Genomic DNA, 22,352 nt, shown 5'->3' with positions numbered 1-22,352 from the left:
CGGTGACAACTTTCACCATGGTCACTGGGCTGGGATCTGGATGAGGCAGTTACACAGGTACTGGAGAGGCTCAAGGGAAACTGCCATTACTAGACACGGATGACTGTTGCTGGGTATAACTGACATGCTGGAGAAAGATGAAGAAAGGCTGAGTATATTAACCCGCAACTTAAGAGAAGTATCCCTGTGACCCCAGCACTGGGGAGACAGAAGCAGGAGGATCACAACTTCAAGGCCATCCTGGGCTACATAGAGAGACCTTATCTCAAAATTCAAGGACGGGCTGTAGCTCAGTGGTAGAGCACTTGCCTAGTGCAAGGCCCCAGGTTTGATTTCCAGCACCACACGCAAAAAGGGAAAGAAGTATGACAATGACAATCTGAGATCCTCACTGGTGGCATAAGAGAGACTCACATGTACAGGCAGAAGGAGGGGAGTAGCAGATGCAGGAGTAACTGACAGGGTAGTGAAGCTCCAGAGGGCAGTGGATTCACAATATTGGAAACTCTGCTGGGCTAAAATCAGGGCTCTGACTGGGGAAGGGGACCATAGGCTTGGAGTGGAGACATGGGATCAGTGGGTGCACTTGTAAACCTTAACCCCCAAGGCTGGCCCCCTCCTCCCTAACCCAGGCGAGTGCTGTCCCCCTGTTAAAGATTATGTAGTCACTGTACCACATGTGTGTCCACCCCAGGATTTATCCTTCACACCAAAATAAGAGCCATTTCATACCACAGCCCAGACAGGGCCTGCGGAGGGACAACAGGTGACATACACCAAAGCTGATGGCCCCAACCAAGATGCAGCACTGAGCCATGGGGTGATCTCTAAACTGGATTCTAGGAGTGGTGGGGTCAAGGTGGATGGAACACAGAGTTGGCATTGGAGGAAGTTATCGTGATGGGAGGAACCTCTCACTATATGGGGTAAAGTACCTGAGGGAGCACCTAGACAGATGTAGCTTCTACCATGGCTCTTACACAAGTGAAGCAAGAACTTCTGAGCTGTCAGGATGACAGTGAAGGAAGGGACCACAAAGCTGAGGGACCTGCACATAGAGAAGATGCATGACCCAGACCAGGACAGCATGGGGGCTGGAGCTGGGAGAAAGGGAGATGAAGGGCTCCAGCACTAAGTGGCATCTCAGTGTTGGTTCTCCTCCTGGTTCTCCCCTGTGGATCAGGCTAATGACAAAGCACAGTGTCACAGACTGGACTCCATGACAGCAATGTGGATAATGAGGGTCAAATAATAAGAGGTCCAAGGGTGAGTCTCAGTTACTGACCATCCCACTTCTGCTAAGTCCATCTGGCCCCATCACCCCTGGCACCATGGCTGCCTTCACACACCTCCTGAAGTCCCAGATCATCAAAAAGAGGACCAAGAAGTTAGTTCATCCAGCACCAGTCAGAACAACATTTCAAAATTAAGCATAACTGGCAGAAACCAAGAAGCACTGACAAAAGAGTGTGGAGAATATTCAAGGGTCAGATCTTGCTGGGTGTGGTAGCTCATATCCAGCTATGTGGAGGGCAGAGATAGGATTGCAGTACAAGGCCAGCCTGGGCAAAAAGAGAGTGAGACCCTATCTCAAAGAACGAACTGGGTGAGGTGGTGCATGCCTGTGATTACAGCTACATGGAACCAGAGGTAGGAGGATCAAGGACCGAGGCCAGTCTTAGTAAATACATAAGACCCTACCGAAAAAAATAACCAAAAGCAAAAAAGGGCTGGGGTATGGCTCCCGTGGAAGAGCACCAGCCTAGCAAGTGGAAAGCCCTGAGTTCAACATCAATCCCACTTTGTTTGCTTGGTTTTTTGGTGGGACTGGGGTTTGAACTCAGGACTCTTTGCTTGTAAAACAGGCGCTCTACCACTTGAACCACATCTCCAGTCCATTTTGCTCTGGTTATTTTGGAGATGGTGGGGTCTCACGAACTATTTGCCCACGGGGCTGGCCTCGAACCATGAGCCTCCTGATCTCAGTCTCCCAAGTAGTTAGGATCACAGCTGTGAGCCACTGGTGCCTGGCTAGGGCCAGATCTTGATGCCCAACATTGGTATGGGAGCAACAAGAAAACAAAACACATGCTGCCCAGTGGCTTTCGGAAGTTCTTGGTCCACAACGTCAAGGAACTGGAAATGTCCCTGATGTGCGACAAATCTGACTGTACTGGGATGACTCACAATGTCTCCCTCCAAGAACCGCAAAGCCACTGTGGAAAGAGCCGCCCAGCTGGCCATCAGTCACCTATCCCAATGCCAGGCTGCATGGTGAGGAAAATGAATACAGGGCTCACATGCACATTTTATTAGGATTTAATAATAAAACCACAAAAACTGCAGCAAGAGAGAGAGAAAGCAAGAGAGAAAAGGAGGGAAGAAGGAAGGTACAAAGGGAATGAGAGAAGGGAGGGAGGGGGAGGGGAAGAAGGGAAGAAGTAAGGGAAGGAGAAAGGAAAGAGATGAAGATCAGGAGGCTGAAGGCAGAGCTGCCCCACTGAAAAAAAGCCCTGATCCTTTGCCTGGTGTATGGACCTGAGACACTTTGCAGACCTGAAGACCTCTGTCTGAAGGAAAAGCTAGGTTCCCATGAGGAAGGATCCAGTGACACCACAGCAAGCACACAGGGTGATGATTTCCTCTGTCCTTCCTCAGGGACCTGCAGAAAATATGCAGATAACCACATGCTCTGGAAGAAGAAAGACCCAGCTGTTTCGCAGATTGTTAAATACTGAGTCTGAGTCAGTACTTACTCAGCCCTCCTGTTAGGATGGGTGTATATGAGGGAGCTAGTAGAGGGCCCCTGGACCAGGCCCAGGCCACAATCAGTCTATCAGCCTCACACTGGTTTCTTGTCCTGGGGAATGAGAGCTGGCATAGTGAGGACGGCCAAGAGAAAGCTTCTGGAACTGCATCTGCCACTTTCCTACCAAGAGACATGGCACTCTGCCATGGATGGAGAGAGAATGGCGGTAAGGCCTGAAGAATGCAGGCCATCACATTCATATTTAATTCCTCAGTCTTTCTCCTTCAAAAACCAGATGCCAACTGATGGTCAACAGTGAACTGCTACAAACTCAACCGAGTAGCAGCCCTGTCACGCTGCTAGGCCAGAAGAGTTGTCCCTCCTGGACCTCATTAAAGACCCAGGTACATAGTATGTGACCACCACATTGGTAAATCCATCCTTTTCCATCCCAGGATGAAGAAGGTGCTTGCATTCCAATGGAACATGAGTCAGAATGCACTTCTGGTCTTTGTTCAGAGCTGCGTTACAGTCTCTGTTACAGCCCAAGGGGACCCGGACTATGTGGCCATTGTACAGAATGCCGTCACGCTGATCTTTTACCTCAAGGACGTTGTGCTAGTTGGCCCAGCTGAATAACAAGGGACAAGCATACCCTGGCAAGATGCACGGACTCCAGAGGCAACTAGATGAAGTTTCCAAAGATTCAGAACCCAGCACATCACATCAGAGAGGTGTTCAGGGAGCAGTGATCTAAGAAAGGCAGACAGAGTCTCCAAAGTAAAGAACTGATCACGTATCTTGCACCTCCCAGCACTAAGAAGGCCTCCTCGGGTTCCAAAAGCAGTGTATTCCACACTTGAGAGTACTGTTCTGAGCCATTTGCTGACTGACACAGCTGCTGCCAGCTATGAGTAGACCCTAGGGTAGGAAAGTTCTGTGCAGCAGATCAGGACGATGGCCCCAGGATCCTTGCCAACTCAGCCATCTGACCCAGCAGACCTCAGAGTACTAGAGGGAGCTGGCGGGAGAAAACCACCATGTGGAGTTTGTGTCAAGCCTGAACAGAGAATCACAACATAGACCCTAGGGTTCTGGAGCGAGGCCGTGCCATCTGCAACAGAGAACTGCACGTCATTCGGAGAGCGGCACTTCATGTGCTACTGAGCCCCGGCGGAGACGGTGTGCGGCCGCCCACTCACCAGGGCTGCTCAAACTTCTGAGCGTCCAACCTGCCAGCCATGAAGATCAAAGCTGAGCCCATATGGTTCCAGCCCTTGAGGAATCCAGCTAGCCTCCAGAGACAAGTTGGTCCCACTGACACCTTCAACGTCAGGAAGGCCGGGGCTATCTCAGCTCCAAGCAATACATGCTCTGCGTTTGGGTCTATCTGCTGAACAGGAGGGCCCTAGCTGGTACCACCACCCTAGGGCTGATGCAGTATTTGATCCACTGACACAGGTCCTAAGTAACATTACCTCAAACCAAGGCACCATGGCTATGCGGTACCCTGGTCCTGGGACAGACCAACAGAGCAATGAAATGGCCTTCTGAAGGCTCAGTGAGGGGCCAGGGTGGACAGGAGCCCCTTCAGGATGGGGTTTCGTGTTCCAGGACAGAACCCTGGGCTCAGCTGTGTCATGAGCTGGACTGTGATACCGGGTGATTCTACCCCTCCCTGCTCCTGGATCTCCCCGCTCCCCAGCAAATCTGTGTGCTATTGTTGTGGTTTTGACCTTCACTTTTAAATGCTGTACTCAAATTTACCAGTCTTTGTTTCTGTGGGAGTTGCCCCTTGGTATCACGTAGGTCCTATGACATCCCCACGAGCAGATCAGTGACCACCATGCTACTTCTACAGCCTCTTCACCTGATAATTACAATCGTACTGTATTTGATCTTTTTGTGTGTTTGCCTTTTTTTTCACTTAGCATCATGGTCTCATGATTCATCCATGTCTTGGCATGCGTAAGAATTTCCTTCCTTATAAAGGCTGAATAATATGTGTGTGTCTGTGTGTGTGTGTGTCCGTGTGTGTGTGTGTGTGTGTGTGTACACCACATTTTGCTTCTTCCTTCATCCATCGATAAGCATTTGGATCATTTCCACCCTCACTATTGGGAACACTGCTGCTACAAACATGGGTGTACAGACACTTGCTGAAGTCTTCGTTTTTATTTCTTTTGGGTACACATGTGGAAGTCGGATTGCTGGATTTTATGGTAACTATGTTGATGTTTTTGAGCCATCTGTTTTCCACAGTGGCTATATTACCACCAGCCATGCAGTGGTGTTACAATTTCTCCACGTCCTCATCATCAGTTCTTATTTTTGACTGGCTTTGTGTGGCTTGTCTTTTTTACACTCATCCTAATAGATGCTGGTATAGCGGGGGTGCTGATGTGCTTTCTTTAATGAAGACTGGTGTGGAATGTCTTTCCATGGGCTTCCTCGCTTAGTTCTGTCTTTGGAGAAAGGTCCATGGGAGTCCTTTGGCCCGTTTTTGGATTGGGTTGCTTTAACACTGTGACTTTGTTTAATGTGAGTGACCATCCTTTATTAAATATCTTACTTTTGCCCAATTATTTTGCATGCCACGTTTATCATATATTCTCATGTTTACAGGGTGTACTTCTGGCTTTCTTTTCTGCTCCTCTCATAAGTCCATCTGTTTTTGGTTATAGAGCACACTGTTTTAATTAATACCTTTGTAAGTCATCTAAGCTGCTCTTTTCTTTCATTTTCAGCTGCCTTGAATCACTTCAGGAAGAAGAAGAAGGCAGAATATTAATACTATAAATCTTAATACCTAAGATGTTATTGAATCATCCTTCCACAAATATACATGAAGCAGTACTGCTGGGACCCGAAGACATGCAACAGACTGGGGGCAAGGGGCTGGAAGCTGGCACACACATCAAGCATGTAGGTGTAGGAACCCATGGTACATTTCACAGGGAACCTAATCCAAGCAGTCTGGAAAGGCTTCCTGGAGGACGTGGTGTGTGATCTGGAATCTCCACTAGGTGGAAGCAAGATAACTTAACTAAAACTAAGCAAGTGACCAGAGTAGGGCTGGGGGAAGTGGTCCAGGTAAAGGACACATGCTCCCATGGTGTTTGTGCAGACCTCAGCTGGAGTGAACCAGGGAAAAAGGCCAGGGCCAAGTAGACAAGACCTCTGGAGCTGATGAAGGATTTTAGACTCTCTTCTAAGAACAGAAGGAGGCCTCTGAAGGCATTGCTATTATTATCATTACTGCTATTATTATTATTATTATTATTCAGATGTACTTCATATGATTTACCCAATTAACGTGTACAATTCAATGGTTTTGAGTATGACCACAGATACATGCAACTGTCACTATGTTGATTTGAGAACTCTGTCATCACCAGGTGTTATTTCACACCTATTAGTACAGCCACTCTAAAAAAATCAAACAACAACAACAAAAAAAAAAACCAGAGAATAACAATGTTGGGGAGGATGTGAAGAAACTGAATCGTGGGTGCTGTTGGTGGGGATGAGATGGGACAGTTCCTGAGGAAAACAGAACTGTGATTCTTCCAAAAGTGAGACAGAATGACCACCGGCTCCAGCAATTCCACTCCTGGGTATACCCCAAAGAACTGAATGCCAGATCTCAAGGGGACATTTTTACCTCTGTGCTCACATAGCATTCTTCACAGTAGATAAAATGTGGAAGCAGCCCAAGTGTCCACAATCAGATGAATGGGTAGCAAAGCATTGTGATTACATACAAAGGAATATTATTCAGCCTTAAAAAGGAGGGAACTGATACTTGCTACAACATGGATAAACCTTGAAGACATTCTGTCAAGTGAAATTAGCCAGTCACAAAAAAAGACAAGTATGGAGGCTGGGAGGTGGAGAATTACTGTTTCACGGGTACAAGGGCTCAGTTTTGCAATATGAGTGGATTTCTGGTTGTGGATGGCGGTGGTGGTTGCACAAGGTGTATTTCATATCACTCAACTGTACGTTTAAAAATGGCAAAGATGGTATGGTGGGTATCCACCAGTCTCCAGAAGTCTTTCATCTTTGCAATGCTAAAGCGTTATACCTCTTAAATAACTCCCATCCCCCTCCTGCTAACCATTCTACTTTCTGTGAACCTGACAACTCTGGGATAGTTTGTAAATGAAGTCAGACAGTATTTATCTCCTTGTGACTGGCATATTTCACTCAGCAGGAGTCTCCAAGGTTCATGGATGCTGTGGCATGTGTCAGAATCCCCTGCCTTTTTTTACTGACCAGCAAAAAAGCATTAGTTTATCCAAGCTGTTTTCTTCTTCGGCACCACACTCTAAGGCTCCTTTGGATTCAGATTCTGTTTTTCTGAGTCAGGACGCCCTGCTGTTCATGATCCAAGCATGTGATCCTGACCCCTTCTGCATCTTTCAGATGGACAGAATACTTCTCAGGCAGACCAAAGAATAAGCGACATAAGGGACTTTCATCTGAATGTTCTACTTGGCTCTTTGCAGGTTCACTTTTCTTTCATGAAATTATTACTGATGGATGAAACCATTCCTCTTGAAAATCAGCCCAAAGCTTTTGAGTAAAGCTTGATGTTTCTTCATGACATAAAAGTTGGTCACTAAAGCACAGAATGTGCTCTAGTGATCTAGTCTGAGAGATCTAGCAATTTCTACCACCTTTAATCGTCTTGCCGAGCACATGACAGGTAATCTTCTACATTCACAGTGATCCTATTACTTCATTACAGTGTCATCTTTCAGAACACATCATAGACAATAATTTAGGAGTTAGAATGTACATGAAAATTCAAATGTAAGGTCTCCAACAAAATAACTGACCATAGCAACTGAGGTGCAAAACAGATGAAACCCCATCTACAGAGACCAGGGTGATGCTCTCCAGAGCTTACTCCTTTGCTGTTCAAAAGACACGTCCTGGTCTCAGAAGCATCAAATGTTGAAGGAAGGTGTGCACATTAGAATCAACAAGATATGGTATGTGGGGAAACCCAAGGGTCTATGAAGATGGTTTATGTACAGCAGTGGAGAGAGCCAGCGGACATCAAGGTGATAAAGACACCAAGTCAAACAGAGAGCAACCACACACCACACTTTCTACCCTCAACAGTCATACTACATGGGCAAAAAAACCACATAAAGTTGTTGAATCATCAATAAGAGAGTAAACGAAAAGTCCCAAACCTTAGCAGGTCACATGCGAACATCTCTGAGAGGAGCAGTCAAAGACAAAACATTCTTAATTGTTTCTAAGTATTAATTACTTCATTTTTCCTACAATGAACAAATAAATGAAAAGATTTCAAATATTAGGAAAAAAAACAAGGAAAAATATTTTAAAAAGAAATGAGCCAGGTACCTATAGCTCATGCCTATAATCCTAGCTACTCAGGGGCAGAGATCAGGAGGATCGAGGTTCAAAGCCAGCCCAGGCAAACAGTTCGCAAGACCCTATCTCAAAAAAAAACCTATCACACACACACAAAAAGGGCTGGTGGAGTGGCCCGAGGTGCAGAGCCTGAGTTCAAATCTTTTCATATATTTATAGAAAGTCTGGTGTATTGGCAGTGGGGCTCTGCCTTTGCTATAAAGCACTGCTCCACCAATGAGCCCTTGTCTGACCTCCGCTCAGTGCTGATACTTCAGCTGATATCTCTGAAGGTCATGGGGAGCCCTGTTGAGGAGGAGATAAACAGGAGTGGTTTTCTTAAGGATAAAACCTTGCTTAGGGCCCATTTGTCACTGTAAATCCCTCTCGTCTGCACCCCCCCACATTCATCTCCTAGGGAGGGAGTAAAGGCTTACAAACTTGGCTTAACAAGGGAGACGCTTGCTCCTTCAGCCTTGCACTGCTGGCTCAGGCTGTTGGTCATTTCTGCCTCTGTTGTCCTGTAGGGAGGGGCAGAGACAGTGACTGGAACACAGAAGGAGCCTCACAGCTTGCTGCCAAACGGTAGGAACAGTCACCCCCCTCTCCCCGGGTGGCTGAGTCTTGAGTTAGTCAAGCCACCTCTTCTTCCAAATCAATTCAACCTGTTCACAGGAGCTCAGAAATCAGTGAGACTTCCTCAACATTGTTCTGGGGTGCCAGAGCACACCCCATCACAAAATGGCTTACATGCAGTTGTGGGTATCTAGGATCCTTCACCTTATTCATTTCCACTTCTATTATTAGTGCTGGCTCCTGGACCAGGGCCCCTGAGGGCTGGGTGTCTGGTGGATGGGATGAGTGGGGAAAGGGATGATGTGGGGATGGGGCAAGAGAAGGTCCCTGTGGCAGGATCCAGTCTAGAGGACAGCACAGGGGCACCTTGCATGTGACCCACTGGAAGAACAGGACTCACTGCTTAGGATGGATAAAAGCAAAAGGCTGTCTTCATGGAAGTGTCAACGGCAGACAAGACAAGAGGAAAAGATACAGGGTGGCATCACAACTTGAAAGAGCCAAACTGCCACACCATCCACCAGATGGAGTGCTGGGAGGGCCAGCCTGCAGCAGGGACTGGGAGGTGGGCACAACCATCAGCAGGCCTGCTGTGAACAATAGCTCAGGAGGATCTGTGAGGATCTGGGAGAGCCTGAGTCCATGGCTGCAGGCCAGGAACGGGGTTACAAATGTGAGCCACCCATGGGGTATGCTGGAGGGGGCAGTAAGAAGATGGCCTCATTTCCTTCTGCTCTTTCAGCCTCCCTAGCTTCAGAGGCATGAATCTTGGGACGCTGGGTTGGAAAAGAATTACCAAATCTTAGAAGGCGGGTTCAGTTGGTCAGGATCTCCTGTCTTGCCAAGAAAGAAACTGAAGGTCAGAGGGACATGTCTTCCTCTGGCCTCAAGGAGGGGAAAAGGGGGTCTAGGGCAGAGGATGAGACCTGGAAGCTGTGATTCAGAGGGCAGGGTATTTTCCAGTTCCCACACCTGGTCAAACACATGGACATTGAACACTGATAGGTTTTCGCCTGATAGGAACTGAGAACTGAGTGCACATTTCTTAGCAAGCACAGCAGGAGGGTGATGTTTCCTTGGTCAGTGTCCAAAGCAGAAGAGCCATGGACAGAAGAGGCTTGAGGGAGGAAGGACCAGAAGGAAGAAGACAGACTGTGGCAGGTGGAGGGCTGGCCAACTCCATGAGCAGCAAGGCTATGAAGAAAGGCTAGCCGTGAACACCATGGCATTCATAAACAAGGGGGGTGCTGGCTCACACAGGGAGGGGCAAGGAATGGGAGTGGTCAGAGTACATGCCAAAGCCCTCAGTTGAGGAGAAGGATCTATTGGGAAACTAGGAGAACAAGCCACATTGTGACCTCAGGTAATGGGCTCAGTCTTAGTTGTATAGAACTACATGTTTGTAGAAGGAGCTAGCAGGCCCAAATGTCTATTATTCTGAAGGTGAGGGTAGGTGAGTGGATTCCAGGAAGGATACAGGATTTAATAATAACAAGGGTGAACAACTAAGCTGTCCCATGGCCTTTCTGCTGATTTCTGTTGCCACAAACTTAGAGTATATATACCTAATGGTCAACACAAGATAAGTGACACCCTTGTTATTCTATAGAGATATTGGCTGAACCCCTGAATTTCAGGGTGGAATTGAGGAGTGCGGTATAAGAACTCACAGAATGTATCTTCATTCAACATTACCTGAGCATCTTCTGTATGCCAGTCATCAAACAGATACTCCTCTGATTTCCTTTCTCTCTTTCCTTCTTTCAGTAATAAAACCACTTCCCACCAGTGGTAGACAGAATAACAGCCCCTAAAGAGACCCATGTCCTACTCCCAGAACCCTATGAATATGATACCTTATGTGCTACAGGGACTTTGATGATATGATTAGATAAGACATTGAAAAGTAGGGAACATCTTCAGGGAGAGGAAGCTGAAGCCACAAGTTTTTGTTAAGGTGGTTTGTTTTCTTCTCTCTGAGTGGTACTGGGGATTAAGCTCCCATAAGAAGGCTGGTCACAAAGAAGGCTTCCATATAAAACCAGAAGACATATACACTGCAACTTAGAAATGCAAGAAATAGGAAAAAGCAAGGCAACATGACTTCTCCAAAAGTTCACAATTATTCAATAACTAAATCCAAATATACTGGAATGGTTGATGCAAGACAAAGAATTCAAAAGTCTAATTTTCAAAAATGACAAAAGACCTCAAAGAGGATTCAAATACATAGGTAAATGATGTAAATGAGTAAATGAAGTAAAGAAATAAAATGAAGTAAAGAAACCAAGACCTTGATGAGAAATTCAACAACCTGGATGAAAAATTCAGTAAAGAGACAGAATTTCTGAAAACAACAAAAACAAAAACAAGAAACAAAACAAAACAACAAAAAGTAGAAATTCTGGAAATGAAAAGCTCAAAAAATCAAATGAAAACTCAATGCAAATGATTACCAATAGATTAGACCATGCAGAAGACAGAATATCAGGGACTGAAGAAAAGGCCAAGGACATTGTACATTCAGATCACAATAAAGAAAAAAAGTGCAATCATGACTGCAACCCCAAGACCTCTGGGACACAATAAAGAGGCCAAATCACCTGGGTCAGTGGCTCACGCCTATAATCCCAGCTACTCAGGAGGCAGAGATCAGGAGGATCACAGTTTAATGTCAGCCCCAGGCAAATAGTTTATGAAACCCTATCTCAAAAATACCCAACACACACACAAAAAAAGGCTGGCAGAGTGGCTCAAGTGGTGTAACATGTGTCTACCAAGTGTGAAGTCCTGAGTTCAAACCCCAGTACCACCAAAACAAAAAAGAGAGGGCGAGACCAAACCTACAAATCTGTGGTGTAGAAGAGGGAACTGACATACAGATGAAAGTAAAAGAAAACTTACTCAATGAACTTATAACAGAAAATTTCTCAAATCTAGGGAAAGAAATGGACAATCCAAGTTCACAAGATATTTGGAACCCCAATAGATATGATCAGAAAAGAACCTCTCCACATGATATTGTAGTTCAAGTACCAAGAGTCCACAGCAGAGAAAGAACACTGAAAGATGCAAGAGAGAGACATTAGGTCACTTACAAAGGCAAATCTATCAGAATTACAGCAGACTTCTCAACAGAAATCCTAGAGGCCAGGAAAGCAGTGACTGAGGTATCTCAAGCCCTGAAATAAAACAACTGCCAACCAAGACTACTATATCCAGTGAAGTTACCCTTTAAAATCAATGGGAAAAATAAAGACCTTCAATGAGAAGCATACACTAAAGCAACTCATGACAGTATACTAAGTCAGCATCGCAGAAGATACTTAAAGGAGTAAAACATACAGAACAGGATCAAAGAGATACATAAACATGAGAGCTCAAGAAAGAATAAATCTCACTACAAGAGTACATAAACAAGTGAGAAGTAGGAAAGAATCAAACGCTACTAACTCAGTAAACCAGCAAGCCTCTAAGATAAAGAAATCAGGAAAATAATCCCATTCACAATAGCCTCAAAAAAAAAAAAAAAAAGCTAGAAATAATCTTACCCAAGGAGGTAAAAGACCTCTACAATGAAAACTGCAATAAACACTGAAGAAAGAAATTCAAGAAGACATGGAAAAATCTCCCACACTCACAGATCAGCAGAATTAGTACTGTAAAAAGTGTTCTACAGACTGAATACAATCCCCAACAAATTCCAAAGACATTCTTCATGGAAGCAGAAAAAGCAATCCAAAAGACTCAGGATAGACAAGGCTACTCTGAGAACCAACAGCAATGTTGCTAGTGGAGTGACTCAAGTGGTAGAGTGCCTGGCTAGAAAGCATGAGGCCCTGAGTTCAAACCCCAGTACTGCCCCCCAAAATAAATAAATAAACAGTAATGCTGGAGATATTACAATAAATCCACAAATAAGGTAGATTTATTACACACAATTTAACCAAGCATGGTCAAATAAACAAGTAAATAAATAAATGGCATTTCAGAAACAAAAATTTTAAATCTCCCCATGCATTCCACGGTTTGGTAGATGTGAAAAAGCTCTTGGTCTGTCCCGTATGGTTCATCAGTTTAAACCATTATGTGATCTGCTGAGTGTTTTCCTGCCCTTAATTTTGTGAAAATCTGCCTCCTAAAAAACCAATGGTGCCCCAAATGCAAGTGAATGTGCTTAATTTAAGTGATAAGGTGCAAACTTCAGATTTGTTGAAAGGCGCATGTCTTTAGCAGAAGTTGGGTGGCATTAAGGGAAAAATGAATCAAGCATCCACAGCACAGCACTGACCTCTGTGTGTCTTGAGCACTTGGTTTTTCCTCAGAGGCACTCTGTTGGAACCACATAGCCATGGACACCAAGAGTCTACTGTACCTGACTTCAAATTATACTACAGAGTCACAGTCACAAAAACGGCAGGGTAACGGCACAAAAACAGACACATGGACCAACAGAAAAGAACAGAAGCCCCAGAAATAAGCTCAAGCAGGTACAGCCACCTGATCCTCAACACAGGTACCAGAAACACACACTGGAGAAAGGACAGCCTCTTCACTAAATGGTGCTGAGAAAAATAGGATGCCCACATGTAGAAGACTGAAATTAGATTCCTGTCTCTCACCTTGAACAAAAATCAATTCAAAACCTTTGGAATGACTAGGGGAAAACACTTCAAGCTAAAGGCATACACAGAAACTTCTGAATAGGACTCCAGTAGCTCAGGAAATAAAAACAAGAATTGACCAATGGGATCACATCAAATTAAAACTCTGTACAGCAAGGGAAATAACTACCTGAGTGAAGAGACTACAAAAGAATGGGAGAAAATCTTTGCCAGATATTCATCTGACAGGAGATTAATAGCTACAATATACAAAGAACTAAAAAAAAATTAAACATCAAAAGAACAAAAAATGCAATAATAAATGGGAAAAATAAATAAGACAGTTCTCAAAAGAAGTCCAAATGGCCACTAAAAACATGAAGAAAATCTCAACGTTCTTAGCCATCAAGAAAATGCAAACCAAAACTACACTGAGATTCCATCTCATCTCAGTCACGATGACTATCTTTAAGAAAACAAACAACAACTAATGTCTCTAGGATGCAGGGGAGAATGTAAATTAGTGTAGCCACTATGAAATCAGTATGAAGGTTCCTCAAAAAACTAAAAATAGAGCTGTTATTTGATCCAGCTAGACTACTCCTGGATCTATCCCAAAGCAATCAAAGTCAGCATACAATAGAAACACCTGCACACGCGTGTTTATTCCAGCAGTATTCACGTTAGCCGTGTTATAGAATCAGCCTAGGTGCCTAGCAACAGATGAATAGACAAAGAAGATATGGTTTATACACACAAAGAGTTTTATTTAGTCATTAAGAAGAATGAAATTATATCATTTGCAGGCAAATGAATGGAACTAGAGATCATCAAGTTAAGTGAAATAAGCCAGACTCAGAAAGATAGATATCAGTATCACAGGTTCTTATTTGCAGAATCTAGATTTTTAAAAAAGACATGAAAATAGGAGAGGGACTATTTGGGAAGAAGAAGGGGAGCAGGTGTAGGGCAAAGAGTGAACAAGAGAGAGGAATAAGGAGTGAATATGAGCAAAATACATTGTATTCATGTATGACTGTCATAATTAATCCATTATTTTGTACAATTAATAAAATTAATAAAAATATTTTAAGGGCTGTAATACATTAAGAATCTTGAGATGGGGAGTGCATCCTGGATGATCCAGAAGGGCCTGGTTGTCACCACAGGATCCGTATAAGGATGAAGAGGGTCAGAGTGAGTTGTAAAGGTGCTGTGAGCCAAAATACACAGGTATGCCCTAGAATCTGGAAAAGGCAAGGACTTTCCTTTGAGAGCCTCCAGAAGGAACCGGCTCCACCTTGACTTTAGCAAGACTCATTCTGAACTTCTGATTCTAGAACTGTAAAAACAACAAATTTGTGTGGTTTTAAGCCACTAAGTTTGTGGTTATTTGTTATAGCAACAGTAGAAAACTAATGCTGCACCCACTGAATTTGTGGTGTGTACTTGACCACCTAGCCAAAGATTAGATTTAACTAGCCTCTCTTGCAGCTAGGTGTGACCACATGACCAGTTTACTGAATACAAGTGGTAGGTACAACTTCTGGCCGACTCCAGCTTTAAGCCAAACTGCTTGCTCTTGACTTTGGCACTTTCACTTCCCCTTTTTTACCTCTGGTGGACAGTAACATAGATGGGGCAGAGACCCTGCTGCAACCACGCCTATGAGGACAAATCCTACAGCATGAAGGGACAACAAGAGTCAAGGAACTGGTGACATTGAATGACCTTGTGAAGCAAAGATGTCTTACCAGCCTGGACCACCCAGACAGTTGAAGGAGAAATAAAACTTTTATCTTAGTTCAGCCACTGTAATTCTGGGCTTTGTTACAGCAGCTTACATATAACCAAAACACACTACCTAAAAGATGTTCCAATTTACCTGGGCAAACAGGCATAGAAACAAATGTTTACACTAGTACAGGATGGATACTATGGTATTGAGAGGGTGAGGTGCCCTGGGAGCAAAGGTGTCCCTGTGATGCAAAGAAAGGAACTCCAGATTGGGACTGGGGAACTCAGGTGGCCATTCACTCCACATATGCAACCTCCCCCTGCCTCCCAGGCCTCTAAAACAGCAGGGGCAGCAGTAAGATAGAACACTTCCCACACGGCCAAAGGGACCACCGCCCCACCTGCTCTTGCCCACACTGCCCCACGTGGCAGCTATTTTCAGCTCAAGATGGGCCTGGCCACTGGTGTGCCTCCAGTGACCAAAGGAGGTGAGTGCTGGCGAGCCCCAGACAGTGGCAGGCTTGATCCAAAGGGGAGTGGAAGATGAATCATCCCAGTCTTTGGTTTTTCACACGTTAATAATCTCAGGGCACCTGAGACAGGCTGGCCACATCTTATACGCATTCAAACATGTTTATCAATTTTTCAGCCTTTTCCTTCTGGTTTTTGTGGTGGCTATTGGCTTCATTTTCTATATATTTTTTTCATATCTTTTTTACTTTCAGCCAATTTTGCCTGCTCTGCCAAGAAAGCATGGAAGAAATGTACCAAAACATACCTAAAAGTGGAGTTTGAAAAAATGGCCCTAAAACATGAGTCCAACCGTATCATTTCTCTGCTCAACATCCTCAAAAATCCCGTGGCCACAAAGCCTATTGGATCTAGCCCCACCCCCACTCCAAACTGACCCCGAAGCAGTCTATCACTGTGTTCCAATCCCAAGGTTCCCCAGCTTCCTCAAACCAACCCTACAAACACACCTGTCCCAGGACCTCCCAGCCGCTCTCCCCCAGTCTCAATCCTTGCAGGGCACTTTAACCTCCATCCATCTTCTTTCTAGTGCCTTCTCACAGGCCTTTTCCAGATAGTTTTAGGAGGAACCCACCCTCCACTACACCATGAACACTCACGTTCCTTCTTGACTCTTCCTTATTGGTACAGACTGAAATCCGCAACACTCCAAAATCCTGAATTTCAGAGTCAGGAACGGTGGTGATGCCAGACAACCACAGATTGTTCACAGGGGTGGCCAAAACACTCACACCTTAGCTTTCTGATGGTTTAATGCACAAAATTTTGTTTCATGCCCAAAGTTACTTAAAATAGTATATTAACTTGCCTTCAGGCTAGGTGGATAAGGTCTACATGACACAAATGAATCTCATGTCTAGCTTTAGGCCTCATCCCTAAAATATCTCTTTACATATAAGTGAATATTCCCAAATCTGAGAGTCTGAAATCCAAAACACTTCTAATCCCAAGCATTTTGCATAAGGGATGTGCACCCTCCTAATGTGTCTTCTGGTTAGGTACAAAGGTGTACTTTATTTGTGCATTCTTTGGTGACTAGCACACAAGCTCTCTGTGGACAGGATCTCTGCTTTGTTAGCAGAGGTACCTACCCCCCCCCTTCAAGCCCCACACACATACACACACACACACACACACACACACACACACACACACACACTGCTTACAACAGCACCTGGCACATGGTACATGGTGAATATATGTTAAACAGAGAGTACATCCAAATTACCAATCCACGAAAATCTAGCCAAAGGGACGCCTTGTTTTTGCCAACTTATCATTTTGGACCTAATTTTCAACTTGACTTTATTGTTTTCAACCAAATTCCTTTAGAACAAACTTGTTTTCAGCTCAAACAACTGCTACCATCCTGGGGGGACTTTGAACTACTGCCCAGCTTTAACTGCGGGCTCCTCACCACGTACTTATTCAGAAAGCAGGTCTAAATTCTCCACACCATTAAAATGCACTCCATCCAGGATGCACCTTTACTGCAAGGTGCTTTTGCTGGAAAGCCTGCACCCCGCACAGCACCCGCCTGACAGACAGGCAGCAGCTGGCATAATCACGAACTTGGTAATACCGGAGCTAAGCAAGGTTGCAATTAGCACTTGACGAGCACTTTATGGTCCGCAATTTAAATGTCGATGGCATTGTAATTCAGTTCCTCATTGAGGCAAACGTGATACTACCCTCATCTGGAAAATGGAATGAAATTCCTCCTCACATTCCTGGCCCGCTAATTAGTGCACATGTGGAGGTGAAGCAGCCCAGTTATTCCACCTCCAAATGTTCAGAGTGCTTTCTCTACCACACCCTCCTAAAACTTACTCATGCTTCTAAAGACATCAGTGGCTCATGCTTGTAATGCTAGCTACGTGGGAGGCTAAGATCCAGAGGATCATGGTTTGAGGCCAGCCTGGGCAAACAGGCAACATCTCTAAAATAACCAGAGCAAAATTGACTAGAGGTGTGACTCAAGAGGTACAGTGTCCGCTTAGCAGGTGCAAAGTCCTGAATTTAAACCTCAGTCCCACCAAAAAAGAAAGAAAAACTCATGTCGAGGCAAGGCTGGATCCACATGGCTGGTGCAATCCTCCAGAAGACCACCCCTGGAAGGAGACTAGGTTAAAGTTTTAGGTGGTTGTGTCTCCATAGGCTGAAAAGGCATTTAATAAAATCCAGCAGTGGCTTCTGATTTAGAACAAAGCACACCAAACCCTCTCATAGCAAATGGCACAGAGGATACCTCCAGCTCACAACAGCGGCTGTCACAAACAGCCAGTGTCCCCAGCATTAGTCAAACAGCAGTCATGCCATTAAACTTGGGATGTAGATGAGAACGCTTATGCTGATGACTTCTGCCCAGTCCTGACCCCAAAGTGGATGACAAGCAAAGAAGCAAGAAAAAAGATTGCAATGGAAGAGCAAGGAGTATTGTTACTCACACATAGGATTATTTACCTGGGACATCAGAGGGACCCCAGGAGAGACTATTTGGACCAATAAGAATGGAAAGCCATAATCACAAATCAAGGTTTTCTACACAGCTTCAATAATTAGAAAATGTCTCTGGAGAAGAGGAACGGTCATAGTGGTAAAAGAATCTCACAAAGATAAAAAGCACTGACTAATTAACAGTGGTCACTCTTAGTAGGACATATATGAAAGGGGCTATCGTGGCTGTAACTCCTCCAGAAATATTTGCTGAATGACCGTGATGGGGTGCAGACCACACTACCCCAACATGTGGCACTGTGGCATTTGAGAAAAGAACAGCAGCAGAAAATTATTAATCTGTCTTTTGTTCCATTGTCTCAGTCAAGAACCTAGTGATGAGTGAAAAAAGAAATCTTTTCTTCCCCTACCAATGAATAACTACATTCCCCCCCATGGGATATAAAAGAAGTAATAATATTTTTTTAAGTACTCTGCTCTTGAATGCAGACTCGATATTGTGGGGAAAAAAAACTATTCTGCCCAAGTCAATCTCTAAATTCACCAAACTTCAACCAAAATACCAACTTTTTTATTATTAATCTTAGAACTTAGAAAATGATTCTGAAGTTCTAGTGTAAGGACAATAGATGAGGATAGTTCAGAAAATCATTGCAAAGGGAAGTCCTCCTATCACTGGAGTCCTAGGCTAGAGCTCTAACCTTGAGGGGTCTCAACAAATTAGATCTAGCCATTCACCCCAGAAATTCAATGGAAAAGTAACGGTGAAAGGATTTCAGCCAATATGGCCAGATGGGAAGATGCCATCCAAGCATCTCAGCCCACCTTCAGGGCACTGTCCTGAGCTTGAGGTTTAAACAGAGGAAGAGTTGGGGCAGGGGGCAAAGGCATGCAGAATTAAGCACTCGGCAGGTCAAACTGTGGTCTGCTTGCTCATTATCTCAGTTCTGGTTCTGCAAGGTGGCTCAGGACAAATCCTTACCTCATGAGGGGGAAATCTCAGTTCCCGTGAGATGACTGCTCCTGCTTGGGGGCCCGTCTGTGTCCATCATGGGGTAATGGCCCCCATTTGGGGAGTGATTTGTCTAAGATGCTCTATTGTTCTTGGAATGCAAGGTGACTGCAGGTTTAGGACTTTGGTGCACTTTTCAGGTGATCTGGGGTAGGACAGTATAAAAGCTGACTGTTGACTGTCCCTGCAAATCTTGACAGACACTACCTAAGTGACTGATGTGACCACGTGCAGTGTGGAGCAGGAACACATCCCAAGTTTTTAAGACAAAGAGACAAATGCAAAATGGAGGCAGGGTGTCAAGCTTTTGTTCTGCTGCTAGTTACTTATGAGCATCTGCAGGCCCAAGTGAAGAGGCAGTGCTTTTTAGCACAAGCAGTTTAAGTACCTGTTACACTATCACGAAGGGGATTTTGTATCCAATATAAGTGGACTTGTAAGGGTAAGGGGGTTTGCATAGATAAAAGGTTATTTATCTACTGACCAACTGGCAGTGCTTTTGATGTTGGTTGTTATTGAGTACTGATTCCCAGTCAGGGGCTCCAGCAAAGGGCTTCCCACCCATTGCTGGCTGCCTGGCTCAGCAGAAGGCCCAGGACAGGATTCCAGAGTGGGCCTGCAGGTGGCTGGTGGGCTTCTTCCCCTTTGTGCCACCTCCCAGCTCTGAGGTCTGGAGCCAGTGACCGCCTAAGTCTCCATGTTTTATTTTGGAATAAGTTAGTTCCTACCTATGTTATAAAAGTTAAACAAGATGCATAGGAACCATGTCAGCCTCCAAAAATGGCCATATGCATTTAAATGCGCCAATTTCACATCCCCTTTGGCCCAGCCAGTGCTAGACTCTAAGAAACAGGAGAAGCAGGTGTACTTTGCCTCAAAGCTGTGTACTCCAACATTGTTGAATCACCAGCCAGCACACACACCCCTTAACTAGAACCAACTCTCATACTCAACAACAGATCATTCAAATAAACTAGTGTCTGGGGGACTATTGGTAAGTCTCTTAAACATATGTCCTAGGGGCTCTGACAGGGCCCGGGAAGCGCGTCCTGACACAGAATTAAAGGGGAAAGACAGCATTTTACCACACTTTTAAAAATTGGAGGTTAAAAAGAGAAAGAGCGTGTAACGAGCCCTGATGATCTGATGTTTTTTTTTAACATAATGCTACCACCATGATATCACCAGTGATGATGTTACACAGGGGGGTTACGAGTGATTTGAATTTTCTTCTTTTTACTCACATTTCCTATAATAAACATTCACCTCAATGGGAGAAAACACAAGTTATCTCTTTTTAATGCAAACTCCCCAAATATGAAAATAGAAGTTTATGGTTAGGCTGATTTTCCCAAAGATGCCAATGACCTTGTGAGTGTGTGGGAGAGGCCCACAGTGGAGACAGAAGGGGCTCCACTGACAGGACACTGGCCAAAGTCTCCAGATGGCCGCTGCTCATGGTGTCAATGACACTTGTCATTCTAGAAAAGGGGGTTGGTGATTCCAAGATAACATATCTACCCTGAAAGATCAAAACCAAATGTTTTGTGACACTCTATAAGGAGTCTTCCAAACACACAGAATGAAAACAGTGTCTAGGTAGAGATAAGCCTTGCTTGGCCCAAAGTTGGTCCCATTATGCCTCCTATTTTGTCATGCAGAGGCCTCTTCTTGGACTCCCTGCCCAAGGACAAAGTGCTGTGCTTTTCTCAGGCTGGTTCCTGCCTCACCATCCCATCCCCAAACTGCCTGGGCCAAGGCACAGCGAACCATTCCAAGCATGGCCAATCCCACCAGTGGTCACCTGACAAATGCTTATTGAATGACAGCGGAACTGAAAGATGCTTCGAGGCTCCCGTGTCACCTCCCAGCCTGAAAAGTACTCACTTCTTTCATGTGTCTATCTCCCCACGAGAAGATGTGCTCCCATGGGCAGGAATTCCACTTTGGAACTCTCGGACCTGTCCAAGGACAGAGTCCTCGTCGGCCACTCTCATCAGCTCCGCTGACTGCTCTTCCCAACAAGGCCTCCACCTCTGGGCATCACGGTTTATCTTTACATTGCCCAATTTTACCAAAAATCCTGCAAGTAGGTATAGTCTGAACCTCCCACTCTTGGCATCTATCTGATTCCACAGGTGATGTCTGCTCCTCCCCTATCCCCCACACCCCCCCCAGGCTACAGTTGTCAATTATTCTGTCAAAAAAGAAAGAAGAAGAAGAAGAAAGAGGAAGAAGAAAGAGGAGGAAGGAGGAAGGAGGAAGGAGAGAGAAGAGAGGAGGGAGGAGGGAGGAGAAAGAAGAGAAGAAGAAGAAGAAGAAGAAGAAGAAGGAGGGGGAGGGGGAGGGGGAGGGGGAGGGGGAGGGGGAGGAGGAGGGGGAGGGGGAGGGGGAGGAGGAGGAGGAGGAGGAGGAGGAGGAGGAGGAGGAGGAGGAGGAGGAGGAGGAGGAGGAGGAGGAGAAGAAGAAGAAGAAGAAGAAGAAGAAGAAGAAGAAGAAGAAGAAGAAGAAGAAGAAGAAGAAGAAGAAGAAGAAGAAGAAGAAATCCTATCTAAACCAGTACCAGTGGCTCATGCCTGTAATCCTAACTACTTGGGAGACTAAAGATTGGGAGGTTAGGGGTTCAAAGTCAGCATGGGCAAAAAAAGTTTGTGAGGCCCCATCTCAATGGAAAAACCTGGCACGGTGGTGCATATCTGTCCTTTCAGCTACTGCAGGAAGCAAAAAATAGGATTTCGGTGTAGGTCAGCCTGAGCAAAATTCAATACTCTATCTTGAAAATAACCAGAGCAAAAAAGGCTGGAGGTTTGGCTCAGGTAGTAGAACGCCTGTCTAGCAAGTGTGAAGTCCTGAGTTCAAACCCCAGTGCCACCAAATAAAAGAAGAATCCTGTCCAATCAGGTGAGCACAATCCCCTCCCCAACATTTCTTCTTAGTAATTTTCCACCTCCAGCCCCAAGCTCCTTGGCTATGAGTCCCACAGGTCCACACTATATTCAGAATGGAGCCCAGTTCTACACTGAGGTCTCTTTCCCCCTAGTGCAATAGACCTGAGTGAAAAGCACTTTCACGTCTTTAGCTATTGGCCACCTTTGTTTTGTTTTAACAGCCGCTGCCCCTCCTCCAGGGCTCCCAGTTTTGCCAGTGAAGGGTCTTTATGCAAGAGCTCTGGTTCCTTGGTCACTCCCTCTCTGCCACCCCACAGCCCACCAGCCAAACACAGGAATGTCTACAATAGCTTTAAAACACCACTCTCCCCATCCTCTGTCACCAGCCCAGGTGTGCTCAGCTCAGG

At 45.1% G+C, this 22,352-nt stretch overlaps 1 protein-coding gene and 1 pseudogene across 1 annotated transcript in view; one reads left to right on the top strand and one right to left on the bottom strand.

The window, feature by feature from the left end:
- Window positions 1-22,352, bottom strand: part of Gabbr2 (gamma-aminobutyric acid type B receptor subunit 2) — a 342,858-nt gene that overhangs the window by 301,072 nt on the left and 19,434 nt on the right. The window lies entirely within an intron of this gene.
- Window positions 1,250-3,388, top strand: LOC109678438 (large ribosomal subunit protein eL32-like; annotated as a pseudogene).

This window comes from Castor canadensis, chromosome 13 (assembly GCF_047511655.1).
Source record: "Castor canadensis chromosome 13, mCasCan1.hap1v2, whole genome shotgun sequence".
Classification (NCBI taxonomy): domain Eukaryota; kingdom Metazoa; phylum Chordata; class Mammalia; order Rodentia; family Castoridae; genus Castor; species Castor canadensis.
This window is presented reverse-complemented; position numbering and strand designations above follow the sequence as displayed.